Source organism: Carassius gibelio, chromosome B22 (genome assembly GCF_023724105.1).
Source record: "Carassius gibelio isolate Cgi1373 ecotype wild population from Czech Republic chromosome B22, carGib1.2-hapl.c, whole genome shotgun sequence".
Lineage (NCBI taxonomy): Eukaryota > Metazoa > Chordata > Actinopteri > Cypriniformes > Cyprinidae > Carassius > Carassius gibelio.
Genome location: NC_068417.1, coordinates 22942249 through 22959992, shown reverse-complemented (window position 1 = coordinate 22959992; position 17744 = coordinate 22942249).

Sequence of the window (17744 nt, the reverse complement as noted above, 5' to 3'; positions counted from 1 at the left end):
CACGGCCCTGATCAACACATTATTTTTCTGTTTAATACTGTAAAGCTGTTTTGACACAAGCTGTATTGTATAAAGCACTATATAAATAAAGGTGACTTTACTTATTTTGGTGTGAATGGGCTCTTATTTCTACCATTTGATAACAAAGCTTCTAGCTCTGCCCCAACTGCATTCATAATTTTGGTCGCATTGCTCCGTTACCTGATTGATGAATTCCTGCTTCAAAACCATACACTACTGCTCTCTTCATTTTCTTACTATAGTATGTGTTAAAGTATTAGTTCACTACAGAATTAAGATTTCCTGATCATTCACTCACCCTCATGTCATCCAAAATATTAATGTCTTTCTTTCTTCAGTCAAAAAAGAAGTTAAGGTTTTTAAAGAAAACTAATTCCAGGATATTTCTCCACATAGTAGACTTAAATATGAGCCAACGGGTTGAAGGTCCAAATTGCAGCGTCAAAGGGCCCTACACATTCCCAGGTGAGAAATAAGGGTCTTATATTTAGTGAAACAATCGGTTATTTTTATTTAGCCAAAAATGCTCATCTTGTTGGCCTACTAGCTATGCAGTGTGCATCCACTACTTCACACATGAAGTGTTCACACTGGAAATGTCAGGGTTTTTCTTATCGGAAGAGATCGTTTAAGGTTCGAAATATTTAAAGATTCAGGATACGCAGATGAACTGACCATTTTAAACACAATGACGGATTTATGTGTCATTCTACATACAACAAACTTTAAATGGTCCTCCTTCTCCACACTTGTAAACACTGGGTCGGTTCTTCCACCAGTGTCACGTGTGACCTTTGAACGTGACCATGTAATCGGTGAAGTCGTGGATGTGCATCGAAGAGCTAGTGCAAGAACAATTGTGGGTTAAAAAGTATACATTTCCATTTATCGTTATCGTTTTTCGTTAACAGCTTTGCTAGATAAGATTCTTATTCCTTGGCTGCGATCATGTACAGCTCTTTGAAGCTCCACTGAAAGCAGTTTGGACCTTTCAAGCCATTGTTCCCAGGTGAAATACACTATATGGATTTCTTTTTGACTGAAGAAAGAATGAGATGAACATCTTGGAAAGCATTGGGGGGTGAGTGAATTATCAGGAAATTTTAACTTGGGAGTGAACTAATCCTTTAATTGAGCATTTAAATCCATAATTTGATATCCGATGTATTATATAGTACAGTATTCACTTCACTTTCAGAGATTTTGGGCACACTTTGACAGTTAGCTGATTTTAATCTTATGCATTATTGAATAAGATTCAAAACCATTTGTGTTTATTGAGTTTCATAATTTGACAGCAAAGTACTGTACTAGCTCTGTCCCAAAGATTTACTTGATGTGGACTTGATGTGGACTTATGGCCCTGTGTCATTTAATGATTCAGTAGGGCGACCAGTCCATACGGCATTAGAGTGTGTACCTACGTCCGACCAAAGAGCTGAGGGTGCCATTTAGGCCAGGACAAAGGTTTTATAATGTGGATTTATATCCACGTTATTTTCTAAATGTACTCTATGTAGGCTGTACTTGTTTGATAAAAAGACCCTAATATAACCATGACTTCAGTGTTGCTACTGCAACATTTACAAAATCTGTTAGTAGGTCTCATTATTTACATCTGAAAACAAGTCTTGGTCTCAATGCACCCCAGTATCTGATGTTTTGCATTGCTACATTGTTTTCATTATATTTTATTGGCTTTTTTTATTTTTTTATTTAGTTTTGCTATAACTAAAGTATATTTAATACAGTCACTTTCAAGTGATGAGAATGTCACAATGCATAACTTCTCAATAGTCCTAAAAATAGGCTGTTTTTTTTTTCTTGTTTAATTTCAAATTGTGAAATAGCCTACGGCCAAAACATGTTCTTGACAGGTTTTGTGAAATTTTGCAGCTTTTTATAGTCTTCATCTGGTTGTTCCAACTGAATTTGTCAATCACTAGTGTAACTATAAATTATGTGGGAGGAGCTGATCAAATGTTTTGATACAAATTTCAGTGGAGCTGCTGTGTGATTTCAGAACATTTAAAAAAATGTAAAGCTACAAAACATAATTGGGTACAGTTACTAACGAGTCCACGATTACATAACTTTTCACTCTGATCGGCTGTCAGATTTTGCACATTATGTTTTTCCAAGCTTCACATGCATTTTGACAACCACTCGACATACTTTTTGCCTCCTGCATGCAAATAAACATGACCTAATTCACCACCTAATATCACCCTGAAGCCCAAGACTGCTTGCCCACTGAAGCTCAGCAGGGTTGAGCCTGGTCAGTTCCTGGATGGGAGACCTCCTGGGAAAACTAGGTTGCTGCTGGAAGAGGTGTTAGTGAGGCCAGAAGGGAGTGCTCACCCTGTGGTCTGTGTGAGTCCTAAATGGTAAATGTACTGCATTTATATAGTGCTTTCAACAGACCCCATGGCCATCCAAAGCACTTTACAAGTTGCCTCACATTCAACCATTCACTCATTCATTCATACACCGACTGCAGTGTCAGCCATTCCAGGTGCCATCCAGCTCATCTTGGTTAGGTGTCATGCTCAAGGACACCTTGAGACTTGGCCAGGTGGAGCCGGGGATTGAACCACCAACCTTCCGGTTTGTAGACAACCTGAACCACTGAGCCTCTGCCACGGTACTAATGCCCCAGTGTAGTGATGGTGACACTATACTGAGAAAAAAAAAGCACAATCTTTCGGATGAGATGTTAAACCAAGGTCCTGACTATATGTGGTCATTAAAAATCCCAGGATATTTTTTGAAAAAGAGTAGGGATGTAACCCCGGCATTCTGGCCAAATTCGCCCATTGGTCTCTGACCACCATGGCCTCCTAGCCATCATATCTGCTTATTGGCTTCATCCACCAGTAAGCTGGTGTGTGGTGGGCATTCTTGCACAATATGGCTGCCGTCACATCATCCAGGTGGATGCTGCACACTGGTGGTGGTTGAGGAGATTCCCCCCTACTATGTAAAGCTCTGTGAGTGCCCGGAAAAGCGCTATATAAATGTAAGGAATTATTATAGTCTTCACAAGCTACCAGCTTTTTGTTCCACCGCTTTGAGGCTGAGAGTTGTGTGAGCTGATGGGGCTGACACCAGCACTGTCAAAGCCTCCGTACCTACTTAAAAGTAAATGTGTCTTTCATTAAACATAATTTCTCTGCCACTCTCCCTCCATTAATTCTGTCAGAAACGGTGAATTGCTGTACAGCCTCAACCAATCAGACGTCACAGCAAACGTGTGTAGATCTCTCATGAGCTTGACACACTCCTAAAGAAAGAATAGAAGATCTGTTTGCTACATATTTAGAATGATGCAAGTCTAAAAACCACTTTCTTCTAACATGTACTTTTGGCAACTATAAAAACTTGTCTATCATGGCAGATGAAGGTAGAGAACAAAAATATGAGGAACCATGTCAAGAAATCCTGCTGTACCAATGGTTCTTCAACATGAAGAATAAACTGAAGAAAAAAATCTAGTATTTAAATATGTATTTTTTTTGGAGTCTGGACATTCTTTACAATTCTCATTACAGACACTTGGAACACAGAAACTCTTTAAAAAAAATAAGTTCTTAATTGTGATTGATAGTCCATGAATAACCTTTCAAATTCATAGAACCTTTCCAGGCCACAAAATATTAAATATAAAGTTATTTAATATTTAGGGCCGGGACTTTAACGCGTTAATTGAGATTAATTAATTACACAAAAAATAACGCGTTAATTTAGATTAATTAATTACAGAAAAAAAAAATTCCCGCATTTTTTATAACTTATTTTTGCACCGCGGAACGTTTCTCACTGGATGAAAAATTACTTCTCATTGTTCTCAGGTCAAATATTTATATGTGATTAAAATGTGATTAATTTCGATTAATTAATTACAAAGCCTCTAATTAATTAGATTAATTTTTTAATCGAGTCCCGGCCCTATTAATAATATTTAAATATTCTCACTGAGAGAAAAAATAAAGGTTCTTTTTAGAACTATTCACTAAAATGGTTCTTTGGGGAGCCAAAAACAGTTTATTGCATAGCTTCAAACCCCCCTCCTCCTGCTCCCTTTTAAAACATTCATTTTTAAGGCTGTATTGAAAATGTCACAATGCAAATATATCTAAATGGTACAAAAAATAGGTCTAATTTCGTCTATTCTTCTGATCTCTTTACCAAATTAACAACACATGAGTTACACATCCATGAAGTTCATGTGTTGTTAATTTGATAAATTAATTGACTACAGAAATTGGATAATTCACTAAATTAGCTCCTCGTTGATTTTGACAGTTGGATTAACGTAGAAAGTACAAGAACTGTAGGTTTCTGTTGAAGGAAAACCACTCAAACATAGCACACAACATCTGATTGGAGGGTGAGAAAATAGCTGCCAAGTTGTGCTGGTTTATTGCGCAACTGGAATTGATGTTGGGCGTCTCGGTATGTAAAACTTTAATCGAATTGTGGGTGCAGCGCTGGTCCTCGACATTACATGACATAAATTCAGCTCTATAAAACTATCAGGTGAGAGTGGTGAAGGTTTACAGTATATGTAGAAGCTTCCAAAAAACTTGGAGGAGTTTTTGTCATCGTCCTACATAGATAACACAGCCAAAGTAATTGGAAGTATAAGGTATGAAGGAGGCTGATTTAGGTGTCTCCACCTTAACTTGGACATTTGTGGTCTTTTGGGGCTAGTTCTCCAAACGATTAAGTTAAGCAGCTGAAATGAAGGTTGCAGTAAAGATTACTGCCCTAGAAGGCTCTACAAATAAAGTTTTGTTGATTCTAATTAACTTTTAACTGGTCACCTTCAATTTTCAGAAGAGTAAAACAATTTTATTGTTAAGGTTTTAGACATGTTTTAGCCACAGTTATGCTGGTTTTAGCTTGGCTACATTAATCAGTTACAGCAATAATAACAGGCTTAACAACTTTTTTTAATAGTAAAATACCTGTATTTTCCAACAATTTTTTTTTTTTGAAAAACCATTTTAAATTTAAGATTTTCTAAAAAGTACTGAGCTGGATATCAATAATTCAGGTACAGGTATCAGGTTATAACAGTATTTAAATTCTTGCAACTGCATACCAGATGTTGTTTTAAAATGATTTTATATGGAATCCAATTTAAGTCCGCTATCCATAAGCCATTCACATACCACTTAACCAAGCAAGTGCCCTTGGTATTACCATGTTTTGAAACATGGACTACCTTAAATTATCATGCAGATGCAATGGTACAGTATATATTATAGGAACAGAACCAAGAAAGAACCAGAAAGTCGATATAGAAATGGACAGACACACTTCCTCTTCTACCACCCACAGTGCAGGCTTGGCGTCAAATGCTGGAAGACTATCTGCCACAGACCCGCACCCCTGGCGTCTCAAATACAGCTCACCACTCAACATATCGAGCGTCTGACTGCCGTGAGAGTAGCTAACATATCACGAACACACACACAAACACACACACACATACCAACATTTCAGTCTCTCATTGCTTCAAGCCATTACTGTGCTGCATAGCCTCTCTACCCTTCATTACACAAGAGATCTCTACAGAGCGCCGTGTGATATATTGGGTGTTTGTTCACACATCTTCTACCTTAACGCGCCCTGATTCAGACGTATTTATCGGGCGTGGGCTACAATTACTGGTAGGACCAACAAGCAAAAGCACCTGCTCAAAAGAACCAATCAGTCCCATACCAAGATGGATTCATCAAAAGTATTTAGAGCGTCAATGAGAGTACAGTAGATAGGATGTAGAGGCTAGACAGAGAACGATAAAGACGAGAATGAATCTGAACTCACATTTCACAAAGCCATTACTGGGCAATCTGCCCCTGCAATTTCTTCAATCTCGCCCAATCAGACCCTGGCGTGGTAAGAGAGAGCTTGATGATGACTCACATTGCTAATGTGAAGATGAGTTTCTGCCTGTGTGTGTGTCGGCGGGCGGGAAGATGTTCCAGACATCTAAACGTCTCTGATCTGGAGTATTGTTTTGGCTGGGATTCAAGAGAAGCTCATTTATTTTAAATTTACTTCAAGCGGCTCTTGATTGCCAGCCAAAACAACAATTGTTGATGTTAAATAAGTTTTGGCAAAACAAAGACTCAGCAGTACGCAGATAATCAATATTTTTCTATAGCATGGAATTATTTGGTGTCAGTGGACCTTAGTGTTGTTGTTGTTGTTTTTTTGTTTTTTTTTTTGTTTGCGAAAGTTAATTCAAAGTGATAGGTTTTAAAGCCCTAAGTCATGTCCTATTCATAATCAAAAGTTTTTTAAAGTTGCTTGTCCCCCCTGAATATTTTTGGATAGTATTTTGTATGTCTATCATCTTGTATAAATGCACATTTGTTCACATTTAAATATCCACGCACATTCAATTAAAGCAATAACTATCACAGTGGGGGAAGTCGTGGCCTAATGGTTAGACAGTCGGACTTGCAATCGAAGGGTTGTGAGTTCTAGCCTCGGGTGTAGGTGGGGGGAGTGCATGTACAGTGCATGTACAGTGCTCTCTCTTCCTTCAATACCACGACTTAGGTGCCCTTGAGCAAGGCACCGAACCCACAACTGCTCCCCGGGCGCCGCAGCATAAATGGCTGCCCACTGCTCCGGGTGTGTGTACACAGTGTGTGTGTGTGTGTTCACTGCTCTGTGTGTGTGAACTTCGGATGGGTTAAAAGCAGAGCACGAATTCTGAGAATGGGTCACCATACTTGGCTGAATGTCACGTCACCTTTTATTTTTTTTTTGTCTCTTTGTTAAACTAGTACATATTACGTGCTATTGCTTGCTAGTTGTTACTATTTAGTACTTGAACTTGTTGGGTCTATTCATTTTTATTATCAGTCTTATTTGTAATGGTACCAAATGTAGTCACTCAGATCTGCTTTATTTTATAAATGTATTTATTTTACTTGCAGTTAGCCAATACATACATTGTATAGTTCATTCATACTCCATATATGAATAACTCCATATAAAGCCAGAAACCTACTTATATATTCTACTTTAAGCAAACATAATTATTAAGTGTTTTTCTGGTGGTATCAAACCTCAAAAGGGGGCGACAGAGTTTCTTTCTAATCTCTGCACTGTGAAACCAAATGTGTTTTTGATAAGCCTGCTTGGCCATATTATTCCAGCTTTTTTACAGCAGAATTTCTGGAATGAAAATCAATTGAAACAAACAAATTGTGCAAACTTTAGTGTTAAATTTAGCAGATTTTACAGTGAACGGGTGCTGCAGAGTCCAAATATCTGATAAAAACCACAATAATCCACATGACTCCATCAGTTCACATCTTGTGAAGTGAAAAGCTGCAAGTTTTTAAGAAATAAATCCACTGGAGTCCAAAATAAGAGTCCATAATCCATAATAACTCCTCCTGAAAGTCCGTTCCCTGTTGTCTTCTCACATCAAAATGTATTTAGCACGTAAACAGTGCTTGATCTGTGCATATTTCTCTCCTTAATCAGATGAGACAACATTTTTACTGGAGAGAACAATATTAAGGGTGGAGGACAAGTTGTGTGGACTTGTTATAATGGCACCCATTCATTGCAGTGGATCCACTGTTGAAGTGATGTAATGCAAAATTTCTCCATATTAGTTCTGATGAAGGAAAACTTGTCGTTTTTGTTTATGTTGACAAAAAAAAAAAAAACATTTTAATCACTCTTCCCCTTTAATTAGCACTGCAAACCTACATATTATTCAAAGCCATAAATGGAAAAAATGTTGAATTCTGAAACAGCATCACATATGTTATGCTAAATATTGTTGTGCACAAGTTCACGAAAGCAATTTATTTTCTGGAAGTGTTTTTTCCACATCCCAGATGGACGGATAAAAGTTGTGTGTGTATGTCTTGGCTCGACTCACAGTGTCGCAAGTAACCAGCCGGGTTGTGTTTGTGAAGGTGTCAGACAGAAGATCTCAGTCTCTATCACTCAGCACCGTCCACTGGGACATTTCTCAGTCTGTCGCACACACACACACAAACACGGCACGCACGCTCACACACCTACCTCACACTCCAGCATGACACCTATCACACCAATCTCTGCCCTTCATCTTCATTCTGGTCTCTTTGACCCTTGTCTCATCCCATATTGTCCTTCAGCGACTGTGAGATAGTGTGTGCACAGAGCTGTAATCTCTACGAGTGATACTGCAGGAGAAAAAAAATAAATAAAATAAAACCGTTGTTTTGAAATCTCTCCGGCCTGGAGGGGTTTACCGATCTCTGGCGCCTCGCAGAACTGTCTTGTCAGATCGCTGCCATTCCTGTGACCTTAAAGTGGCCTTTGGGTGCTGAAGCATGTAGCTGTGAAATAGTCCTTGACAATTAGAACACACACACATACACACATACTGTATATGCGTGGGAGCTTCCTTTCTTATGCAGGTTTAATTGCATGCGGCCAGTCGTTACGAGACGTCTTAAAGGGCACGGCTGCACGTCTTCAATAATAAATGTGACACTCTGTCAGGTACGCCATGGTTTTATAAGACTAAAACACTGATGGCTGCTTGTTTTCAAGTGTGAGGTATTCAAGATGTCAATTTGCTTTGTCAAACTATTACTATAACATCCCCTTGGAATTATAAGGTTCTATCTGCGTTCTCAGTAGTTTTGAGATATTGAACTTTAAAATTTTTGTGTTCCATAGACTTCTGTAGATAGAACCTTTTTGTTTTTTCAATAAAAAAAATCCCAAAATGTACACAACTTAAAATAAATCATCACATAATGTAAATAAATTGTCCCAGAATAAGAATATGTGAATAACTCAATTTTGACAAAAATGTCAGATAGAACCTTATAATTCCAAGGGGACGATAAAGCAAAATTACTTTGCTTGAAATAACTGATCAAGTTCAGAACTATTGCTTTGCATTGACACATTATTTTAAATTGTTATTTATATAATATTACTGTTATTTGAACTAAATTTATTACAAAATAAATTATATTTGATTATATAGTATATTATAATTTCTATAATATAGTGGTATATTTAAATTGCAGTACAGGCAAGATAAAAGGTTATGGTTATCTCCTATCTTTGCTCTGTTTATTTATGACTGACATTTATTTATGACTGACTTTATTACGTTGAGAGTTTATGACTTTCTTAATTATTACTCTTATGAATTAATTATTCTTATGACTTATTTAAGACTATAATGATTAATTATAACTCATTCATTTGACTATTTTTTATTTCAACTTTTTTATTCATTTATACTAATACTATTATGCCTTATTTGACTTATTATATGATTTATTGTAACTCATTTATTTGACCTCGATTTAAATTTTTTATGGATTTATGAATGTCAGATTTATTTATTTTTTTACTTTATAGCTTATGACTAATAGCTTATTTAATCCTTATAATGGTTGAGTATTTATTCATTTAGTTTATTATTTATGACATTTTAATGACTTTTTATGACTTTGGCATTTGAATGACTTAAGACTTTATGACATTAGATACTTTGATTTATTAACTCCTACCTTTGTGAATTTGATATTGTGGCAATTTTTTATGTTGTTGCTTGATTTGTTTATGACTTATTTAATATTTTAATATGATTGATTGGAACTTACTACTTTGACATTTGATTTATAACTGACTTCAATTTATTACCTATGCAATACTTTAACTCATTAATTTCACTATTTTTGAAATACTTTATATATTTGCCATTTATGATTTATTACTTTGACTGACTATACCTTGCTTGACTTATATAACACTTTATGATTTATATTATTGTTATAGCTTAGTTTGATTATTTGTATTTGTTTGTTTATTGTTTACAGCATATATCGGTGTATATGCTTTTTATTTTAAGGCAGCGGCTACTTGCACTCTGTATATAGCGAATAAATAGCGATAGCTATTTACATTAAGCGCAAATAGTAATGTATTCTATTTACACTGTTAAAATAGCAGGATTTTCTGTACTACAAATAATGGCAATTATCTGCACTTCAATCTTGAAGAACATTATTAAACAGTATGCAATAATAACATATTAAGTGTGAATTATAATGTTAATTCAAATTATTAAATGGATGGCACCTTACCTCTCCCCCAATCACACGTTGGTGGGCGGAGTTAGTGTAAATAGCCTCTGCCAACAAAGGCAGGATATTTTCACTTAGTGTAAAGTCTTAAAGTAATCTCCAATATTTGCCTTGTTTTCATCACATGTGCATTTGCACAAACACCAGAGCGGACAAATTAGTGCTAGTTAAGGATCTTGGCTGCTGATGTGAAGGTTGTAGGTTCAGTTCCACGTAGCAGGGGACCCTGAAACCCAAGAGTCATTGAGATCATTGCTGCAGTCCGTCACCATTGGGCTCTTGAGTGAGGCACTTAACCCAAGGTTGCTCCTGTGGGACGGATTCTCCCAGCATTTAGTGTACCGCAAGTCGCTTCAGATGAAAAGCATCTGCTAAATGGTGAGTGAATGAACATTGGCACTCCGTTATCCATGAGATCTTAATAATGTTTCATTATATTGTGAAATGTCTTTGAATTCTTCACTAAAAAGTGTTTTTGAGGCTTGAAAGCTCTAGTCTCTCCATACATGGCAAATGCTTGAAAAAAAAAATTCCTCAGAGTGTAACTTTTGTGAGCCACAGAAGAAAGTCATACAGGCTTGGATCGACCTGAGGGTGAGTAAATGATGCCAGTGTTTTCCTTTTTGTGTGGACTATCTCTTTAAGATCCCTTGGGTTCAGTGAGCACAGAGTGGTTCTAATACAAAGCCGAACACTGAAAGGTCAAATGAGATAGAAGTAAGTCAATTTGATGTTGGCTTCTTATAGTAAGTCAGATTTATTCACATCTCTCAGATGATGCCCTTGACTTTGAGAAGAGGGGTGTGTGTTTTGTGTAAGAGTTTGAGAGTGAGCGAGAAGGGGAAAAAAAACACTTGTCCCACAACAGTGTTAATTTGTACCGTTTTTGTGTTGGTCATAGATCTTGTCTTTTTTATGTCTCATTAAGTGTGTGGGTAATACTCTACATTTTTCTGGCCTTTTAATCCTTTAGAGGTCTCACATATTTCCATTTCTGTCCCCCTCCTCAGTCTCACCTTAGGTTATTCCTTCCATTTGCGTCATACTTGACTTAGCCTATATAATCTAGAGACGACATAAAAAGCATGTTTTCAGTATAAAATACAGAAATAAATAAAATGCATATGTAAATTAATTACATGCTTTAATTATATGCAGTAAAAGTATTTATTTAACAGAATATTTTTTTATTTAAACATTATTAATAAATTTTATGCCCTTTTTTTCAAAACTGTGAAAGCATGAAATTATATCTTATCTTATTATAATTATTGTATATATATATAATATATATATATACACACACCACACACACACACAGTAAATTCAGCTATTTAATTTATTTAAACTTAAAAACACATATATATATATTCATGTTAAAATTGTTTAGTTTATATGATTATATATTATATGAAGACAACTATATCTACAATGCATTTTTACCTGCAAGCAAAGATTTTCAGTTAATCAATTTAGTCATCAGTATCAAAAAGCCACATGCATCTTTTTCCAACTGACTTTTTTATTAATATTTTAATTATAAAGTTAACACACACCACAAGAGGATATCAAGACTGCGACAGATTTCAAAAGGAGAAAAAAAAAGGCCTCTGAACACGGTCTTGTTTTCCATTATAACGATATGGAAAATGCTATTTTATCATCTCTTTGACTTCCTGGCCTTTCTCTCTCAGATGAGTGGGTGATTAAAACACTGTCAGCAGAGGCCAAACAGGGATCCATAGACAAGACAAATGTATTAACAGCTAATCCCTCAACGCTGGCGAAAAACGCAGAACCTCCGCATTGTGGTAAATAATTGAGTGCTGCATGATTAATTATGCATTATGAAATACTCTGTCAAAGCAGAAAGTTTTATTTTGTACCCAAATACACAGAGCCATGCTCCTTTTTTTTTTTTTTTTTTTTTTTTTTGGATCTGGGTCAAAATGTTTAACAAACGCAGCGTGTGCCACGTCGCCGTGGGTCTGCCTGGTGGTCGGCGTGTCAATCGGTGACTAATTGTTGCGAACGAATCCGATTTCCCAGGAGCTCGGAATGCTTTGAGCTCAATTTCTCTGGATTTCTTTATGCCAGGTGCCTCAAGTTCGTTAATTTATTGAAAAGATTCTAATTAACTGGTTCTAGAGGGGGAAGAAACGTCGCAGGAAGATTTATAGGCTGTGCAATACAGCTGGAAGGCGGCCCGTCAGAGTCACTCCACATAAAACTGCTTTCGCTCTTTGTTCGTTGCATATTCACGTCTGCTAAATACGTGGGCAATTACATTATTCTGAGGTAATTACCGTAAATTCAACTGCCTGAGGAAACGGCAGTTCTTTCAACATAAAGGCACGTTTTTAGCACAGGCCTGTAGGAGTATATGAGCTGCTGGTTTTCAACTGAGGAAAATAGGTTGCAGATCAATTACTAATTAAATACCAGTTGAGACTAATTGCTTTCAAAGTACCGAGGCTCGAAATTGGTGATTCAAAGAGCTGAGGATCACAAAAACTGTCAACACGTGTGACTCAAAACCAGCTTTAGTGTGTTTTGGGAGCTTCTTTCCCCGCCGTCTCTATTTTAAGCTTGGTTTTAGATCAATACCCAGACTCCCCCAAAGTGTCCTCTTTGGGGTAGACATCATTCACGGCGGACCCCGTGTAGACTGCCCCAGTTGTACACCCTGCTCGGGGCTACCAGCTTGAAGGATGATGTCATTACAAAAAACTGTGCCATCTTCAATGCATTTTGTAAACAAGCGGCACTATGAACTGGCCGCGCAAGTGTTGCAATCCTCTGATGTTATGTGGTTCTCATTTCTCATGTGCGCCACATCAAACATCATGGATGGATCTATAATGTAACGGCATCAACCAGTGCATTTCCATAACAGATTTGGAGATTTTGCAATATTTTCTAAATGTTGATAAAAAGCTATTGCGAAAAGTTGGCGTTTCCATTAATAGTCACATGTTATGTGACCAAAATTTTTTTTTCCCCTTTCACGATAAGTCATTGCGACAGATGTTGGCATTAATGGCGACAAAAGCCCATTATATTTGAGAGCAGCCACGTATGAGGTGTTTGGAGGTTATCGTACATTAAAGAATGATCATGTACCTTACATTATGTATGCCAGGTGATCTGTAAATGCGAAGAAATATTCAATTTTTGGATTGCCTGAAAAAGCACCTCATGCAAGCATTCAACTTTTTTTTGTAATACATGGGATTATTCGCGAAAGTGAAGGGTTTCCAATGGCATATTTTTGAGTTCTCGGAAATCCCACATGCGACTAAGATGATTTATACACAAATACACACCTGCATGTCTCAAGGTGGTGCTACAATATGCTTATTTTCTCCTGAAATATTATATATTTAAAAATATTTGGCTAAAATCAGTATAGCTATTTTTGCCCCATTTATTTAGTTTTTTTATCTATAAGAATAAGAAGATGAAGATGAGCTTGTTTCAATACATTTTTGCAAAAAGTTTGTATGTGGCAACAACATGACTAACTGACCTGTATATTTTGGTAACTTTATTAACGATGCTTCAAAGAGTTGTAAAAAAAAATATTTTTATAGATATGTCGTCTGAAAAACAAATGTACCATGTATCAAAAAAATAAAATACAAATACAAATAAATGATGTAAGAACAAAATGTTAAAGTCCTTGTGATTGATATAACTAAGGATGTCTTGGTGGAAAATGGAGACAAAAATTGACCATCTATTTCTATCTTTTTTTTTTCTTCTGTCAACCACTATTTTAAACTTTTTTTTTTTGTTTTTGTTTCATTTAGTATTTATATTCTCTAGTGTACAAAAATGATTTTCTTGTCGGTTTAGTATACAGTAGTAATTCCAATTGAAGCATGTAAAAATCTTTCTTTTTTTTTTTTTGACTGGTTTTACTTGCCAGAAAGGCCCACACTGAGATGATCAGGATGGCTTTTGTGGTGCTAAATCGAGAGGAAAAGTGGATCGGCTGGCAACCGAGAAAAGGCCTGGTCTGGTTTTGTTTGATAGTTTGGACTGATATGTATTTTCTCAGCATGAGTATACTCAGGCTCTCATTGTCAGAGGCAGAGCAATCAGAAAAAGACGACCGACCCACTGAGAACCACAGGTAAGTGGGACGCAATAACCCTCAAAATAAAGTTTGATGCCCGCACGTCTCCTTTGAATATAGAACAGCGACTGGACCTCTAGTTCAACTCTGTGGAAATGAAAATGAAACTACAGGGATAAAGACCTGCTCCTTTAGCATGGCCAACAAATTGCGGTACGTCACATGTCCACCAATCCCCATTCGCTCAGGTAAGGTATGGAAAACGGAGATGTATTTTTCCTTCAAAGAACTCACTGCTGCAATTACCACTGCAGTTTACAGAATTAATGGTGACTTCATAAGGAGAAAATTGTATACTCAGAGCTCATAAGCTATAAATGCATTAAAATTACTTTCCCATAAATTAGGTGTCATCATTACAAATGGTTTCATTCCTAGGCGTAACAATGGAGGCAGTTTAACGTGGAATGCTTTAGCTTCAGTAGAGTTTCTAGAAAATCTGCTGCATGGAGTGAAGATTAAAAAGAGATTTATTATAGGAAAAGACAAATCATTGTCTAATTGTTTAAAAGAAAATGCCACATCTTCCTGAATGCGGAGACTGATGATTGATGATTGAACCAAAACGATGTGCTCTTCCATTTCAGAAAGCTCCATAGAGTGCAGTGGTATTGAATAGAATGTGAAATGTAGGTTTTGTAAAACCTTTTTTAAAACCGTAAAATCTTTTTAAAAACACCACTTTAATATTAAGAGGCACCGAAAGACCAGCAAGATGCTTTATAATAGTCATTTATAATACAATCATAAAAAGCATCATGCTTAAATCAACCTGTTCAGCAAATCTGTTCTGCATCTCAGCCCAAAGACGACTAGACATCTAATCGAAGAATCTCAATTAATCAATTAACAAGACAGTTCTGTCAATTTGAGGTAGACTGACGAGACCCCATGGGTGTTGGGAGTTTGAGATGCATCGATCAGACGGTGTAAATAAAACTAATTATGCACTTTTTTTCATCCATTGTTTGTTTTTAGCATCCCAGTGGTGCAAAAACACAAAATAAGCTGCATTATGCTCCTAGCAGGAGGTATAGCGGAGGCCATCTGCACCCGTAGGCAAAACGAATAAAGTGGGGGGAAAAGTGACTTAAATTCAAATTCATCCTTTAAACATGCAGAACGTAGCCAGGAGGCTGTCGCAGTGCAGTTTATGTAGTGTAAATGAATAGCATGGGGATAATTGGAGCGGTTATTCCACGCTTACATGGCAATAGATGATAAACACTCATGTGCTCAGCATTTTGAAAGCCCTGTTATACTTGTCAGACCACAGATCTGTATTCAATAAAGATAAACTGCCAGATATGATCATAAATACTAACCTTTTTTTATTTATTTTTTTTTTAGATTTGATTGAGAACGGCAGTCCAAGAGCTGCATGTTTTTGCGGAAGGTGTCTGAACACCCAGTATGGTGCAGACCTCCTACCGACTGACAGCTGGCAGTAGAGCAGTTCTGAAGTAATCTGAGTCTCACGATTCTTGTAATAAAACAAAATCTAACTCTCAACACGGGCACAGAAATCCGATGGACTTACACTGACGGAGAAACATGATCCGTATCTAGAGACCTGAATATCAGAGAGAATTTTCAAAGAGTTTCAAAAAGTTGAGTCAGAATTTCAAGACTTTGTGAAGCCAATGTTAAAAATTTGTCTCAACAACTTTGTTTTTCTAGTTGCATCGTACAGTCAAGTTGAATTTGTTTGAATTTTACTTAAATTCAACTTCGACATTCTTTTTTCCTGCCTCAATTTAAATTCAATAATAGAATGCTGCTGGGATGACTTGGTTTGGATGGTTGGTTTCATTGTCTTGAAATAAATTAGTTTTTTGAAAGGGTTTTTATGGTGGCCCTGTAGCGCACAACAAAACAAAATCACCACAATACAACGCATAGGACTCATTTTGTTGTGTTGTGCACCTCTTACTGTGTTGCAGCTTGTGTCTATTGTGTTGCGCTAATTTTCCGGGGCTTAAAATGGTCTGGGCGGGGCTAATAGCCTCGGGCCAGTAGCACCAAGGTCAAAATAGTGCTCCCCTTTACTAAAACCCGACCTTTACACACCTAGTTATCAGAAAACGAATAAGAAATAAGTCACTGGAACTAGCGCGATCACAAAACAAACACAGTAACAGCGGCTTTTTGTTTGCAGGCTTGAAAATGTCACATAAATAAATGTATTTCTATTTTATTTATTTTTAACACTGAAGCGTTATGAAAATAGCCTGCTTATGCATTATTGTATTTCTATATTTTTATGACATAGGCATAAACTCTCTAGATCAGACTTATGATAAGTAATATGTTACTAAATAAATACACGATTGTGATAGAGAATAAGAAGCTGACGTCTGATTTCTCCAAGTGGTTGCATTTATCATGTTTACTGTGATAACGTTAACGCCTAGCTTGCAGTCTTTTGCATTGCTTATGAATATTTTTTAGCCTTTTATGGTGATTATAATCCACATCGGATTGCATTATTTCAAACACTCGATGCTGAGTAAAAGTGAGTTTTGAGCTCAACTTATCTAACGTGTTTAATGCTGGTGTTATAGCTGTTAGCTTTCTGAAATGATCCGCAACGCTGACACTCTCCAGACGCAGAGAAACTCCACCTTTGTTCATAACCACTCCTCTAGCCCCAGCTGGCCTGCTTTGGCCCAAGGTTTTTGTCAGGCCAAAAAACCCTGGTTGCTGTGTGACAGTGGAAACGCGACTGGACCTGGCACACACTAGCACGCCCGCTTTTAGCACGACAGTGGAAACGCGGCTATTGTGCTGTGCTAATTTTGTTTTGTTTGCCTTGGTGCAGCTGATTCTGTTGTGTTATGTTAATTCTGTACTGCGGCTTGTTTCCATTGTGTTGTGTTAATTTCATAATTCGGCTTGTTTCTGTTGTGTTGCGTAAATTTTGTATTGAGGCTTATTTCTGTTGTGTTAATTTTGTATCGCAGCTTGTTTCTGTTGTGTTGTGATAATTTTGTTTTGCTGCGGCTTTTGTTCATTGTGTTGTGCTAATTACGTTGTGTTGCAGCTTGTTTCCGTTGTGTTATGCTAATTTTGTTGTGTTGTGGCTTGTTTCCATTGTGTTATGCTAATTGTGTTGTGTTGTGGCTTGTTTCCATTGTGTTATGCTAATTGTGTTGTGTTGTGGCTTGTTTCCGTTGTGTTGTTGAGATTTCATTGTGCTGTGCACTACTGGTCCACCATAGGTTTTTGGTTAACCCTCTGGAGTCTAAGGGTATTTTTGGGGCCTTGAGAAGTTTTGTCATGCCCTGATATTTGTGCTTTTTTCAGTTTCTTATAAATATCTAAATGGGTAAAGTCTAATATCACTGTAATCAGCACAAACTGGGCTATAATAATATGTGAAATGCATGCATGTACATGATTGTATTTTTGAGAAAAAAAATGTTATGCATGGTTAGTGAAAA